General features: G+C 42.8%; 1 protein-coding gene across 6 annotated transcripts in view; it reads left to right on the forward strand.

Annotated features, from left to right (window-relative positions):
* PEAK1 (pseudopodium enriched atypical kinase 1) overlaps positions 1-15,422 on the forward strand; it is a 113,038-nt gene that overhangs the window by 60,874 nt on the left and 36,742 nt on the right. For 5 of the 6 annotated variants that reach the window (XM_017816871.1, XM_017816872.1, XM_017816873.1 and 2 more), the window contains one exon: positions 6,172-6,257. The exons of the other annotated variant lie outside the window; for it this stretch is intronic. The gene's annotated coding sequence lies outside the window, so the exon portion shown is untranslated. The remainder of the gene's footprint in view (positions 1-6,171; positions 6,258-15,422) is intronic. 6 annotated transcript variants of the gene reach the window in all.

The following is a 15,422-nucleotide window of genomic DNA, read 5'->3' on the forward strand; positions in this document are numbered from 1 at the left end:
CCTCACAGGAATGTGAAGCAACAGATCAATCTTGTTTTTCAAAAGCCAATGACAGGGCAAGTCATTGATCAACATACAAGTCATTCAAATTATAAAAAAATCATTAGTTTGATACCTACAAACTATTGTAAAACTTCAGATGTAATGGAGAAAAAAAATCTCCCCGAAAGAATTCTCCTGTTTGTACTTTTCTGGGCTTGGTGATGACTAATTTTTAGATCACCTGTGCACGTTCATCTTTTCTGTTGCCTCGAACCCTGTGGAATTGAAGAAACAGTAATTTCTTCTTCTTCCCTTCCCCCTCTTCCTTTCTTGTAAAGAAATGATTAAATACTCGGAGTACAAATGCTGCACATGAATATTTATAAGAACTTTTATAACATTTAGCAAGGCAGTGCTTCATGGCTGTCTCTTTCTGAACGCTCATAAGAAAGTACCATAATTTCTTCGAAGCTGCGCTGGCTCTTTATTATTTGCTGCTGGGTTGGCAGGAATTGGAGGCACCTCGGGGCTGCAGGGCTGCAGTCAACGATGACAAAACACAGAGATCATTGGGGTGTTTCCTACTTTTCTGATAAAACACTTGGCTTGTGTTTAACATCTCATAAGAATACATTTTTCGCGCATCATTTACATTTAAGTTGCAGAAAATTGCCAGGTAGAAATCTTGTTACCAGCATTGGATAAATACCTGATTCCTGTGTTGGTACTTTGGTCCCAGAGAAACGGAGTTAAATGTCTTCTGCTTGGAATACTGACATTGTGGGACCATTAAGTGGCCCTGGAGCACACTCTGAGAGCCACTTGGAGGGTCCTCCTGTTAATGCAAAAACGTTTTAGCCTCCACTTCTCTGCATATTGTCTCTTTATGGCAGGGTATCCTGTGCATACCTAATAGCATGTGCAATGCCTCAGAGTGTCACACACCCATTTCTAAAAAGCAAATGGAAACTGGTAGCTCCTAATAGCAGTATTTATCCCCTTGACATCCTGAGAGAATTTAGATCAGATTAAGCACTAGAGGAGAAGGAAGAAAGGCTTTAGGAATAAGCAAAAGGGAGGGGGGGGGATAGAGTTTTGGTTTGTCAAAGCTGAAGATAATTTTAGAACTGGGTTTGGAAGTTCCTTGCTCATAACATTATTATAACCTCTCCCCTTCTCCCCTGTAAAATAATTGCCAGAAATGCATGTGCTCCTGTCCACAAGGTCACTCTATGAATTGAAGACTTTTATTTCTTTAAAAGAGGGACTGTATTTTCTGTATTGGAAGTTGTCTGTTGGAACTTTGTACGTGATGTGTAGGTCTGTGTGACATGGTGAGCGTTTCAAATGGGGTGGTGGTGAAATGTTCCCCTTGTTGGGGTTGGTACAACAGACCCACTGTGAGGGCAGAGTGGGAATCATTCCAAAAACCATTGCTGTGGGCAGAGCTCTGTGATCTCCCCTGGAGTCAGCAGGGATCCACAAGGGTCCAGCTGGGTGTTGGTGCATCCTTGCTGGCTGTGTTCTGACAGGCTGCTTTCTACAGTGTTCTGTAGTTTTACAGCTTTCACTGGACAAGCTGGCTAAGTTAATTCTTCCAGGAGTTCGTTATTAATGTAGTTTTTCTCTTTTGTAATCATATTTTCTCAGTTTTAAGTCCTCTTTTATTCTGCTTGTGTTGAGTATGCCTTGTGTGGATCTCGATCTGAAGATCTCAGAATGTACCAACATATTTAATGCTTGGGAATTTCTTTCCCTTTGTGTGTGTGTTTATAAATATGTATAATACATACTTCTCTGCTACTGCAGTATGCAAACTACACAGGTGTATTTTTAAAGAAGGCACTATTTGTGTGATTTTTAACCCCTGAACTGCTACTGTGATACTGTAACTTTCAGATAGTGATTTCAAACTCTTCCCCACGTGTTTTGGGCACAGCAGTTAATAGAATTACTTTCATAATTATCAAAGGAGAACCGAAGGAGACTATCAAGAAACAGTTTAGTTTACATTTCAATTAAGGCTGTACACTTGTGGCATTACATTTACCCCTATATGTTACAATAATAATACTGAAAGAAAATAATGCTCTCAGTTGTGCTTTAGTTGTGCAAAGCTTTCAAGCCAAATACCTGGTGCATGACCTCTATGAGAGTCACAACTTGGTTACCACTGTAAGGAAAGTGTGTATTCACCTGAGAACTCTTCCAATATGTTTAGCAGCAGGAGTAATGCTGGATCTTGGGATAATGGTCCCTTGTTTCCATCTAAAAGGAAACAAAGGTATTGTCCACATTGTTGTGGAGTAGCTCATCAAATCCATCCAACAGATGGATCCAAATCAATTAATAAAAAAAGCTGTTGGATGATAATAACTACAAGAGTTTTTGAATCACATTCTTCACAGGAAAGACTAAAATCAGACTTCAAAAAAATTAATTTGCCAGCTCTTCCTAATTTATTTCTTTAGGCTTTGTTTTTAGAGTGTAAAAATGAAGTGTGCACCAGGAAACACAGAAAGCAGTAAGATTCCAGGGACCTTTAGAGACTTTTCCTTGTCTCTGGATCCTGGCATATTAAAGGCTAATGGAGATTTGAGGCAGAATGTATTTTATTACTTCTCCAGAGCCTCAGACTAGTTCTTCCATCACAGGCCATAAAACCAAACCCCTCACTCAGGTAGTGAAGTTGCTGCTCGAGCTTCATGTCTTACTTAAAATGAGGGACTGCAGAGCCCCCGTTGGTTCGGGGCAGGGAGAGGGACCTGCCTGTGCCTCCTGCAGCTCAGGCATTAACGGTGCTGCTGCCTCAGCTCAGCAAGCACCCATCTCCTTATCTCTGGCAAGTCTCTTCTGCCCTTTCCCTTCCCGCTTCTTCTTTCTCCAAGTTTAGCATGTAATTAAAAGAGTGCAGTGGCTGAGGAGTGAGAAGGGAATTTTTCCAAATGCTGTCCCCTGTAGGATGTGATGCATCGCCCACGCGTCCCAGGGCCGGCATTGGAGAGCTCGTCCCATTTGTCTTACTTGAGGTTTAAGCGAAATCATCTGCTGAGCGTTTCAGTCTGTCCCTGTGCGTTGCAATTCAGCCAGCTCCTCTGAAGAGAAAAATGGGAAAGTAAGACATGGTTAATGTACCAGTCTTTTATGTGGAGAGAACAAATTTGACATAGGACATTAGAGATAGAGGCTACAGTCTATCTTCTGGCTGTACAATGCTAATTAGCGTTTTGAACCCATCCTTTTGTTCAGCCTGGTGGGTTGTATCAGCCTTGGAAGGATTCTGGGCTGGAACAGCAGTGCAGTGTGTTGGGACTGCCTGGCTTTTGGCACCGGAGCGGGGTTGGCAGCAGAGCAGGAGAAGCTCTGGGCTGGTTGTGCACCTGCTTCCCGACAGCACTGGGGCACAGGGAGGGACAGGGAGCGGGCTCTGGGACACGGGAACACTGTGGGGTTTGTGCCCTGTGGGGCACAGGGAGGGACAGGGAGCGGGCTCTGGGACACGGGAACACTGCGGGGTTTGTGCCCTGTGGGGCACAGGGAGGGACAGGGAGCGGGCTCTGGGACACGGGAACACTGCAGGGTTTGTGCCCTGTGGGGCACAGGGAGGGACAGGGAGCGGGCTCTGGCACACGGGAACACTGTGGGGTTTGTGCCCTGTGGGGCACAGGGAGGGACAGGGAGCGGGCTCTGGCACACGGGAACACTGCGGGGTTTGTGCCACAGGGCCTGGCAGCGGAAGGAGCGCTGTGGTGAAGCTGCTCCTTGGAACCAGCGTGTTCCAGGAAATGCTCTCAGCTCTTCCTCTCTTCCCACTTTTCTCTTTAGTCTTCCTGTTCCTGCCACGCCATATGGAAGTTAGGGAATTACTTTGCTCTCTACTGAGAGAAAAAACGAGAAATGAGTATTTTTATGTAGCGAAAATCTTTGTATTAACACGTGTTTTGAGAACCTGCACAGCACAGAGCAAATCTGCTGCAGTTCCTCAGCAACCCAGGGGCCAAGCCCTACACCTGCACCCAGGCATGATAAGCAACTGATAAATATCCTATTATTCAACTTCAGCATTTTTTATTTTTTTTTTTTACATACTGCATTCTGGCATCCAGACATGAGTCTGCTGCCTTTATTGAGCTTGACATACTGCAGTTTCTATCAAAATTAAGTCTTTGGGATCCCTGTTAACATACCTCATTTCAACAAAAGGCTTTATAAAACAGCTGACTTTAAAAAGATGACGTTTGCACGATGAGAAATGATTTTTACTTAAAACAGCCATAGAGGGTGAAGTTAGTAGTGACTAATTTTCTGGTTATGCCAAAAAAATATTTTTGCAAATCACTGAAAACCAAAAAATTAAACTTTGAATCTTTATTTGAATTACTCAGACTGATTTCTCTGTTGAAAGCCTGATACTGTTGCAAACCAAAAAAATATCTTGAAAATAAACCACAAATTCATTGTATTTGCAAAACCACATGTCCTGTCTTCCTCATGCCTCTCTGTGTCTTCTTTGCAAATGCTAGAGTTTAGTGATCTAGCAATAGCTAACTTGGTTAACAAGTATACAAAAGGCTAAATTAACTTTTAAATCTACTATGTTTTAATTTTGTTTTTCTATGTTGTTATTAAGAAACAACATAGAAAATGCCATGTATATTCTGTGGGTTAGGTCTGGATAGAGGTGACAAGTCTGAAACTGGTTTAGGTAGGAGGCTGAGTGGGATCCTCTGTTTTAATCTTTGTCCTAAAATTAGTCAGGGTTTATTTATGAGTAGCCTGAAAAAAAAAAAGTAAATAGGGAGAACAGGAAATTTGAAAGCAAAGATATTCCCTGGGTATATTGGGGAAAAAAGATGGAGCAAATACGTTGTATTTATTATGTACAACTGTAAACTGGGAATAAAAGAGTTTGGGCAGGGCTTGCCTGACTCCACTGAGAGAAGTGAAGATCCTCAGAAGCTTGTGGAAGGCATGAGCACACCCTTATCATGAGTTCTGGATGCCAGTCTGGATTTAAGAGGACAATGCCTGGACACCACGTGTGGAGGGATCTATTTGAGGAGTGGAAGGGTTTGTTTCCATCGGGTTTGTCACTGGTATGAAGCTCCAGGAACACCGTGTTGTGTTTGGAGAGCAACAGTCCGAGGGTGCTAATAACAATTCACAGGAGTGCTTGGAGGTTTGGGCAGCTCCCTTTGGAAGAAGACTTGAGAGCTGAACTTATTTATATTTTTATTTAAAAATAGCAATGTAGAACCAGTAGCACTTGTTAAGTACGGGGCAAAAGCAACGAGCTAACACTGCAGTGAGAGCTGTTGGGATTGCTGTGGCAATTCCCCTTTGACAACAGCCAGGATCCCGTACCCTGTTTGTGTAACCACAACCTGCACTATGACTAATTAAGCCAAGGCTGAGCCCATAACCTCGAAACCTGCAGTCCAGACTTTCTTTCTGTCTGAATTGCAAGGTTAATACTCCAGAGAGCACGGGGGCTCTTCTGTGGACCCTCCGTGGGAGACCTGGCATCACCTTCCTGGGCAGTGTTGGTGGAGCAGTGGTGAGGAATCCTGATTTGGATTCCTGAGCCATTTTCTTCATATTGGTGTTGTCTCCTAAGCTATATAGGGACTGAGCCCAGGACCTCAGCAGGGGGCAGTGGGAAAAGTTTTGGTGCTGCTTATTCTCTTAGACTCCTGCTTGTCAGAGACAATTTAGTTCCAAATGGCACAGTGTTGCCTAGGGCAGGAATAAACCTCCCTCAAGACCCTCCAAGAGGGCAAGTAATTGCAGCCTTTCCTATTTCACTGGGGCTGGCAGTGACAAAAGATAATTGCCCTGGGCTTGGTGTGGTTCCTGGTGTGGACTCGTAGCAGCCCTGTTTGCTAATAAAGTATTCTGTCATAAAAACCTCGTCTGAAAGGTGAGGAATTCAGAGTGTGAGTCTGCTTTTACTTTCAGATCCCTGTGGATTGGTATTGAGTTATCTCAGCAGTACAAAAGTAGAAAATTCACACTGTTTTTTCTGGATAGAAAAAGCTTTGCATTCTCAGGATTCTGTCAAGCACAAGTAGCAAAATTTATGTTTGGCCATCAGCTCCTTTAGGAAAACATTTCAATCTGTAAAAAAAAGAACTAAAGAAAGAAAATTGAATATGGGTGTTGATTTTCTTTGTCTTTCCTTTGCTACAGCTTCTTTGCTATGCTTCAGCCTTGTTTCCTGCTGTGTCCTGACCCTGGAGTGAGCCCTGGCTGGGCTGCAAGTTTGGCATTTCCAGGTATGATCTGCAGCTCCTTAATTAGTACTGGAGTGCTGGGACAGCAGGGCTGGCCAGGGGTGGGAGGAACAGCTGCTGGGGCTGTGCCAGGCTCCACTCCAGCTGCTGGGGCTGGCTGTGATAAGACACCTCTTCCTTTTACGTGGCTGCTCCTGCTGCCCACAGAGCAGATGGGTTCCTAGGGCAGGTTTTTCCTGCCTGAAGTCAACCTTCTTGGGAGTAGCAAATGATTCCTCCTTCCCCTTTCCTCCTCTTACAGCACTGGCTAAAAATTACAGTGGTTTCCATACTTGATAGGTTTAAGCCATCTGTCTGTGAAAATGGAGGGTATTTCTTCTCTCATGGAGTAAATCAAGCAAATTCCCAAGCTGCAAAAAACCAGTCATTGACTGTAAGGATAAAAACTAATACAGAATTTCTATTACATTTCCTTTCTTATTCTGTCCTTGATGATATTTAATGATGCCTTCACTGCATAGCTCTTCCATGTATGGATTCTTTTAAAGTATGGAATCAGATGTTGCGGTCTAAAATAAATTACTGGAGTTTTGTGTGATTGGTTGGTTTTTTCCCCTGCCCTACATCATGTCTCTTTTGGTAGCCTGAAAAGCTAATTACTGACTGTTGGGTGCCCTGGGTTTGGCTGTTTGTCCTTTTCTGTCACCATAGAGGGAAACAGCTGCATCACAGAGCCCCCCGTGGTGTGCCTGGAACACTGGTGTGTTGTGGCAGGTTTTCGTGACTGTCAGACACAACACTTAAATCGTAAGAACAAATGAAAAATCAATTCTTATTATGAATGCTGAAAGCATACAATTCCAGTACCTGCTAATGCCTTTTCTGAATTTCATCTATGATGGTGCTTTTTATTCCTATTAACATTCTTATCAGTGGTGGCTTCCCATTTTACAGGGATGGATTCTGGGCAAAGCATAAGGAGCACCAAAGAGTGTCTGTTGTTATTGTTGAACACTTGAGAATATCTGTTGTTGTTATTAACTTCAACACTAGTAAACATTAATATCTTTAACCTTGTGACTGAGAGCTCATCACTCATTTCACTGCTGTGGCTTATGGCTGCAGATTAAAATTTCTTACATCCATCGTGCCTGGTGAAGTAGCTTATTGGGATGAATAAATGACATTCTAATTAGGAGAGTAGCCTGAGAGAGAGCAAGCTGCTTGAACCAGCTTTGATGACCAAAAAATTACCTGTAGCTCGTTTCTCAAGATTATCAAAGAGGTCCTCAAATTAGAACGGCTGTCTTTGATCATGGATGTGAGGAACAAGGCAAAGTGAGTGCTCCAAGCAGATGGCAGTGGGAGGAGATGGTTGCTGTGGAATGGGAAAATCAAGGAGCTTTTACAAAGATTCAGGCCCCTTCCAGGCACTTGCTTCACCACGTAGTGAATGAGGTATCACTATCAGGCTTATTTTTATTTATATTTTCACCATAAAATAGCAATGTATGTGTTTTCAAAAGTTAAATTGTTTAGGTTAGTCGTAGAGGAAAAATGCCTTTTTTTTCCTCTTTCTTCTGTAACCTTATTCTGATGTTTCTATCCTGTAGCATGAAAACATTCAAACAGTACTGATCTTTAGTAAGACTTCCACCTGGCTTCCTTACCTTGGGAATGACCATGGCCTGACTTAGGTATTGCTTTGGATTTGTTTGGATCACTGAAGGATGTGTTGGGGTGACACAGTCCCTTGTCCCAGGTAGCTCAAAGCCTGAGGCCCCAGTTGCCCAATATCAAACATGGTTGTGTAGTCACAAAAAGCAGAAATGAGCACAAGGAATGTTCCAGGGCTGAGCTGTAAGTCTGGGACAAGAGTGACAAAGTGTGGGAGAAGGAGAGGAAAGCCTGACCTTACTGCTGGGAGGTAATGGGATGTCAGTGTTATTGCACCATATAGTTATTTTGCTGTATCAAACTAAAACCACTGAAAGTAAAGAGTAGGATGTGGGAAAGGGAAGAACAGAATCATGCCCAGACTCCAGCGTGGAGTGGCCCTGCCCTTAGTGCTGCCCAGACTTCCTAAATGGACAACACTGGAATAATCTAGTGAGTGAATTTTGTTCTGAGCTGAAATGGTTAATGCTTTGTTTAAGCACTGAAATTGGGAGCTGTGGGTTTACCCCACCTAATACAACTGTCCGTGGCTCATCCCAAGTATAAATGTCTAATTGTTCCTCTGGATCCATCAACCTCTTGATCTCAGTGCCAGCTTGTTTCAGGATGTGTTTTATGTGGAATAATTTTCTTCTTGCAGATGTAAATATGCTGCATTGAGTTTATTGTTCTTTTTCTGAGATAGATACTAAATGGGAACACCCAGTCTGTCTGCTTTATGTGACGGATCATTTAATATAATATCATTTTATTTGTCTCATTCTGAACTAAACTATCCTAATCTGAAGGGATTTCACTGAAAGGATGAAAAACTTCCCATATTAAAATAGTTTTGTGGCTGTTTTATGCAGCATTTCTTCCTGAGATGTCATAAATAGAACTGAACACAATACTCGGTAAATCATGTCATTGATTTTCTCACACAGAAAGTGTGCAGTCTGCTGGTTCCCTTGCATATTCTGTTGCACCATTTGCATGTCCTGCAGTTAGGAATGGGTGAGAACTCCTTAAAAGCTTAAAATAAAATTGTGCCATTTCTCTTTTGCCCGTGGTTTGGTAGGAAGAGCGAGTTTCCTTCACAGAAGTCGTGATCAAAAAGCTGTGCCGTTCACCCTGTGCTCAGTTCCTGGCTGTACCAGTGCCTGGTTCAGAGGGACTTCAGGATTCTGTGTAGCTCAGCCACCTGGTTCCCAAATTTCTGCCCAGTTCTTGGCTCTGCACAGTCCAGCCCTGCTGTGCTATTGCTCATAATTTATTGGTTATTTTTAATATCTCGGTTTTTTTAAAATGGCTCATAGTGGGGTTTATTTTTAAACTTAATTCTCTCCAGTCTATATTTAATAACTGCTAAGGCTCTCCCAGGGAGGGGGATTGAGACCTCTGGAGGGTTCCCAGCTGGCAGTGCTGTATCCCCTGTGTTGGAGCTGCCTCTCACACTGGCTGTGATCCCCCAGCTCTCTCCTGAGTTACCTGCCCTGACACCACAGTGAGTGTTTGGCTGCTTTTTAGTAACTTCTTTCCTGTCCTTTCAAATACTGTTTTGTATTTCACTATCCACGAGTTAATTGCTAAACTGCAATGGGTAATTTTTTTTTTGGCAGTTGTGGGTTTTGCTGCCATCAGCACAAAGGGTTTTGGAGCCAGAGGTTGCAGCAGTGCAAGGGAGAGGGGTTTAAATAAATAAAAAAGTGCAGAGTGGATGGACCCCCCCTGCAGTGAGGATCCACTGCTCTGCTCCCCAGGCTGTGCTCAGCACAAGGGTGACCACAGCTGGCACTGCCTCTCTGCCTGCAGAACCACTGTCACGTTTGTCAGGTATTGCTTTTTGGGTTGTTGTGAGCACGTTCTGGAGAGTTTGGGTAAAGTTTGTTCTTCTGAATGTTTTCATGTTGCTTAAAAAACAGGAAAAAAGATCAAAGGGCGGAACTGCAAGTGAGCCCAGGAAGGGTAAATCAAAGATAATTAGATTGCTCAAGGTATGGTCATACAGGTGCAATTTTGATATACTGTGAGGGGCTTAATTCTCATAATTTTCCTTAAATGGAGTTGAGAGAAACTTTAATGCACTGGAATTGAGGATATTTTTTAAAAATTATTATTATTATTACTGTGCTTTTTACTTCCAGCTGATGCACTTAACCTTAATTTGCTGCTATGTTGTAAAGCCCTTTTTAGGAAGCAAAGTAAACAATTTGTGGTCTGGTTTATCTCACTGGGGTTTTCTTTTTAAAAAGTAAAAAATAAAAACTAATTTTCCATGTAAATATAAAAGTATTCCTAAAGAACATACTGTGCAGCATTGTTTGAATGATCATTATAATATGAATATATATATATATGTCTGGTCATTATAAATTTAAGTTGTGTTGATGCTAAATGGTGATTTTTCCAAAAGGAAAAGAAATATTTTCAGTAGTTTTCTCCAGTTCAGAATGTCAAGGATTCTTATCACTGAGGCTCAGAAGAGTTCATTTCCAAATACATGCCCTGGCTGGCCTGCTGGGCCTCAACACCAGAGGGGAGAGCTTGTCCTTATTACTGCTTTGTGTGCTCCCAAAGTGATGATGCAGAATCTGATCAGATTACCTGGGCAGATCCTGAGGATATTTCTTGCCTTTTCCTTGCTCTGTGGCATTATCTCTTTGGGTTAGGTAAGCTGCAAAGAAATGCCTGTTTTCTTCTGAAGCATCACAGATTGTTTAGCCCTAGGCAGGCTTTTGCTCCAGTTCGTTGGTCATTTCTATCTTGTTTTATCCTTGCAAGTTTTAGGGAGGGAAAAAAACCCCATGTTTTAAAGAGTTTCCTTCACTTACTCAGGATTATGAAATATTTATGTCATTTAAACTCCCTTTAAATGAGAGAAAATACAGCGTGACACTTTAAAACTGGAAAAAAAACAAACCTATCTGCAACAAAATAGAACTTTTTAAACAAAAATGGTAATGCCCAGCATTTATGGAAATGCCCACCTGTGCTTTGCCAGTCACAGCTCTGGCTTGGTACAACAATGAGCTGATATTTAGCAAATATCCTTCACTTTGGGAATAAAGTTGCAGCAGTCCATAGTGCTGCTTCCCATCCCTTAGTGTCACATTTTTTCCTTGAGTGGGGTGAGTCCCATTCCTTGGCACTCTCTGGGAGCGTTTCTACGGCCCATTGCCCCCCAGAGGGACCTGCAGGTGTGAATTTGGAGAGTTTCAGCCTTTTTTAAAAAAAAAAAAAGTCTCTTAAAATGTTTACAATTACATTAAATTTTCGAAGACACAGAAATCAGATACTGGCAAAGAGCCCCCATCCCTCCATTCCTGCCGTGTGAGGTTTGCACTGAGGTTGGTGACGATCAGGGACTGTCCAGGTGCCTGTAAGTGCTTCAGACAAACCACAAAGCCGTGGTCGTTTTGTGGCCTTTGGGCACTCCCATATAGGAAAACCCAGGCTGGGTTCCCACTGCTGGTGTTTTCAGTCTGAGGACGTGTCTGACGGTGGTGAGAGGTTTGTGGGCTGTGCAGGAGCACTTCACTGGGCCACTGCTGACAGAGGCTGATCAGGGCAGTTTGTTCTGCAGCATAAAAATTGCATTAAACTGTTCTCGGGGACAGCAGCGCTGAAGGTAAATGGCTTTTCCCTGGAGCAGAACAAACCAAAGGAAACCTGTCCCAGTACCTGGTGATCTCAGAAGAGCCCACAGAGTGCTCAGGAATATCACACACCGTCATTTGGGGGGAGCTTTTTGGCGTTGCAGCCCCGTCTGAGAGGTGCATTCGTTTCCATGTGCTCACTCACTGAGCAGGCCTGATTAATTAGTGCATGTCACCATCTGGTACTTACTGAGACTATTCATTTTTAAAATGTTGAAATTGTAGGGAATGTTGCACACCAATTAAGTTCCTTTTAATTGGATTATTTTAGTATAAAGTATTACTGGAGAAGGCCTTCATTGTGATTCAGGCAGCACACGTCCGAAGGAGACCTGACAGCCTGAAATTACCTAGAACAAAGGGAAAATGCCTGAAATGCATGTTTGTTACTATCTTCATGCACTCAGCAAAGATGATGTCAACAAATAAGAGCCACAGAAACACTTCTGCATTGCTGTGCCGGGTTCAGTTTCCTGACACAAGGGTATCTCAGCTGATCCCTGCTTCATCTTTGCACTGCAGCTCCGAATCTGTCATCTCCCTCTGACCTGGAAAGTGAGATATGCTTTTATGTTCCTGTCTGTTTGATATCAACTCAACAGGGCCAGGCTGAGCCCTGCTGTGTGCAGTTGTGTACCTGCTGAAACGAGGAGCATTAGTCTCATTTACACACAGAACGAGTTGGCCTTTAAAGCTGATAAATTATCTGTGCTGACTCAACCATTTAGTGAATGAATGAAGTGTCACAATCTGCTGTTGGGAGCAGAACTTGTCTGTCTGTACTTGTTCCTGACACTGACTCACTTGGTGAATTTTAGTTCCTCAGCGTCACTGCACTGCAGTGCTTCCCTGTATAAATTGTGAAGAGTTCTGTTTATCAACTTACATAAAAGACTGAGATACAAGGGTGAAATGCTCGCCGTTGATATTATGTGTTTGCTATTAATACTTTCTTTAGAAGTGTAATGCTGGTTTTTAATGTAACATCTGTGTTTGTTATTGCCTTGATTTTGTGGAGATTGTCTTCAAATAAGTTCTGTCATCTGAAATACTCATTGCAGAAGAGCCAGGAGCTCTGCAGAGTGCACATTCCTATTCCATTGGTTCATAGGCTGCCATGGAAGCAGGAAAGTTATGGAAGAAAAGATACCTGATCAGTAGCAGCTGAAGAGATCTGAGGTGTGAGTGCCTGGATCTCTTGTTGACCTGCTTTGTTTTGGAGAGTAGCGTAGGAATCCAGCAAGGAACAGTGTCAGGGCGATTGTTTCCATGTATTTGTGTACATTTTCATTCCCTTCGATGGCCTCTGCTGCCCCCTGCCAAGCTGCAGCTGCCGGTGACAGCCATGGAAGCAACAGCCTGCTGAAAGAAGATTTCATTTCTGTTATCACTCCTAATCACTCTCACCATAATTATCACTCATAATAGGGAATCTGCAGATGAAAAAGCAAATGTATTATCTTTAAAGAGATAGGAAAGCAGCCGAAAGATTGCTTTTAGTTGTACACAAAGGAAGAAACTGTCTCAGTTTGTTTTAGCATGCAAATGCTTGTTTTGACTTATAAAGGTCACTATGGATTTGATTTGAAATAGCGTAGGAGTGCTGCTGCTTTCCAAGTACAAAAGTAGCACAATGTTTGAATTGTTTTGGTTGTTTTCTTAAGATCCATTTCCTCTGGTTGGAAGGTGCCTGTTTCCTCTCTGCTGCAGCTGCAGGCAGTGTCAGGGCATGCGGCAGGAACTGCTCGTCCTGCGGGTGCCTGAGCCAGTTGGAAACCCAGCTGGGCTTCACAGACCCAGGAACTCAGTGGCTCTTCTGTCTCAGACTGTGTCACAAATCATCTTGGGCATTGTGGTTGTGTTTAAACCAGTTCTATTGGCTGTTGGAGAGCAAAAGATCTGAAATACTTGTGCATGGCTTATGTATTTTTTCCGTGTACCAGTCACACATCTGCATTTCCACAGTCCCCAGGTATCTGATTGTGCTGGGACATGGGGTGAATGTTTGCACGGAGCTGTCACCCTGCTGGAGTTGTTATTCCCACTGGAGTGCTGAGGTTCCTGCAGTTCCCATTCACGTGTGGGGTGAGCTCTCCCTTGGCTTAGAGGGAAACTGCTCAGCATCCGTGTGTCTGAGGGAGTGAGAGGGAACAGCGTCACAGCACAGCCAGTGGTACCACAAACGTGCAGCAGAGAGCTTTCCCATTGCTACCCTGGCTTTCCTTAGCCTGGAACACCATGGAGCTCTCTGACTTTTGATGGAATTCCAGAGCAAGTGCAGCTTATGCAATTTCAGAGAAATAATATCACAGGGTGAAATCTTAAAGCACACACACGTGCACAAAGCCTGTTGTTTAAATTGTTTGTTCAGAGCTTTTATGTAATGGGGAACTATATTTTCAAAAAAAACCCATTTAGTTTAGATTCCCATTAATGTAACTTTACTCCTTTTATTTGTTAAACACATGAAAGGAAGGAGTTAACCAGAGTATAAAATTGTAGTATGTGTGCTCTCTTTCTGATTTTAGGGGAATTATTTCTTAATGTAATTTGTCTGCTTACAATATATGGGCTTGCAAAGTGTTGAAGCAACAAATCTTGAGAGAGAGATCGAAAAACATACAAAGGCATTTTACTCTGTATATATAAAATAAAGGCAGATCTCAGCCTGGCAGGGTTTCTATCTCTTAGGTCATACAGAGAAAGCTTTTGGCACCGACTTTTTGGCAAAAAGCTTTGTCTGGAAACATATTTAGTCAGCATATGAAATATGATAGCCCTGGTAGCACGGCTGTGTCTGAAGACACTAATAGAGTTAGGCTTCAGCCCCATCTGCTGTTGGATCGGGATGGCTCTGTTGGTTTGCCAGCACAGGACAGCCCCTTGCCAAAACCCAGAGCAGGACGTGAGGAGACTGACAAATCCCTGCTCGTGTCAGCTCTGCTAATGAGGCTGTTGTTTGCCACGCTGATGAAAGCCAGTTGTGCCTGTGGGGAATTCCAGCACAGCTGTCCATGGAGAGCTGCATCTGGGGCCGCAGGGCTTTATCAATGCCCTTTCAGTGCACCGGGGGGAGCAGCAAGGATACTTCCTCCTGAAGGTCTGTGAGAATAGATTATTGATTTCCAGTGCCTGTGTTTACAGAAGTAGCAGTGGACGTACAGATTCTTTCACCTCAGTAAAATCTCTCCAATAATTTGAGTTATGCAACAGTGACGAAGAGAACAGACTTGCGGATTTGGCTCAGGAGGCTTAAAATCTTCAGGCATTAATTCATGAAACTCTCAAATCCTGCATACTCCAATGTCTATAAAGCACAGCAGATTCGTGTTTGACTTTTACTTAGGGCTGATCATTTCAGGAAATAAAAAGATTCACTTTGAAAGAGATTTTCAGTTCTTCTTCAGTTGTTATTTCTGGAGGGGTTAGGTGGAAAAGCTACATGTGAAACAAATCAGGGACTAAAAATCCATAGCTTTGTTTTGAGGATATCAGAATGGTTTATAGCCACTGTGGTAAGCAAAAGGAGAAAAAACAGTGACTTTCTAGAAAGATTTCCACAGTATTTTTATCTGACTTTTCCAGGACATCAGTCCAGCCTGTCCCTTCAGCCAAAATACCTCTCCAGTTATCATTTGACTCTTATGAAAGAAGTGCTAAAATGGCAGAGTTTGGAATTGCTTGAACATATTTTCTCACTTAAGCTGAGCTTGTTCACATTCAAAGCTAAAACAAATTATCTCAATTGCATTTAGGAGAGTAAACATGCTCTTAGTTTTCTGTCTCATGTTTAAGTAGTTCTGGTGAAAGCAATGTGCACTAATCTTTGGGTTTATATCCTCTTCCTGCATTTTTTTTATTGGACAAAATTAAAGGTCAATGGTCCTGAACT

Source organism: Lepidothrix coronata, unplaced genomic scaffold (genome assembly GCF_001604755.1).
Source record: "Lepidothrix coronata isolate B3197 unplaced genomic scaffold, Lepidothrix_coronata-1.0 Scaffold58, whole genome shotgun sequence".
NCBI classification, from domain to species: domain Eukaryota; kingdom Metazoa; phylum Chordata; class Aves; order Passeriformes; family Pipridae; genus Lepidothrix; species Lepidothrix coronata.